The following is a 1065-nucleotide window of genomic DNA, read 5'->3' as shown; positions in this document are numbered from 1 at the left end:
CTAAGAACAAGACTAGAGCTTATTTTAAGTTTTGGAAGACAAGCTTATTTTCATATAAAATAAATATGAAATGTAATGTCTTAGACCTAATGTTAAGCCATTTTAGAGTAGTAAAGTGTTTCCATAGGCCTACTACTTAAAACTGAAACAAAATTGAAATGTTTATACTGTAATTCTATACTATAGTATAGTGTTGTATTCGTAACAGACATTCCACTCACTGGTCACATTAAGGTACTGTACCATAATAGCCAAATGAATATTGAAAAGGTATATATTTAGTTTTGTTGTCCAAATAGGCCTATTCCTATGGTGTGCTACTATTTTGGCCTAAGCCTAGTGCTAATAAACAACAGGTATTACCTGCATTCCATATGCCTCAAGCTGCTAATGCTGCTGGTATTACATGATTTCAACTAAGAATTTTATAGAGTATAAATTTAAATAGACAGAATAGAAGATAAAATGAATTATTTTTATGAAAGATAATTTTATAGAGTGTGAAATTAAATTTTTATATATATATTTTTAACGACTTTAATATTTTGTAGAACTAACTTTTAAAATTGTTTTGGAGGTTTTTTCAGCGACAAATTTGTTTTGTGAAAAAAAGTGTGTAAAAAAGAAATTTATATTATACCTACAGTGTATGGGTTTGTGAAATATGTTTATTATGTGTTTGTCTAACAAGTATGAGGTCTATGCAATTAATTAAATGTGTCAAATTATAAGGTATTAAAACAAGCATGCTATTATTAAAGATGTCAATTTGATTGGCCTATTTAAATGTTGTGTAAGGCCAGACGCATCCAAACAATCTTTTCTTCTTTAAGTTACTCTATGTTCCATAATGTTTTGGTTTATTTGTATTGCCCTGATGCTCTTAATAAAGATTAGCATGTTTTAATGTATGGACAATTCATTTAGTTTCTAAATACACAAATATATTTTTATAATAATTTTATACTAATATAATTAAAACTATTTCATTCTTTGATAATGTTCTTGCCAACAAATTGAATTTCCTGTATTTTTTATATTTATCTCGGGATATTTTAAGAAAAA

This window comes from Antedon bifida, chromosome 6, assembly GCF_963402885.1.
Source record: "Antedon bifida chromosome 6, ecAntBifi1.1, whole genome shotgun sequence".
NCBI classification, from domain to species: domain Eukaryota; kingdom Metazoa; phylum Echinodermata; class Crinoidea; order Comatulida; family Antedonidae; genus Antedon; species Antedon bifida.
Note: the sequence above shows the minus strand (reverse complement) of the source record.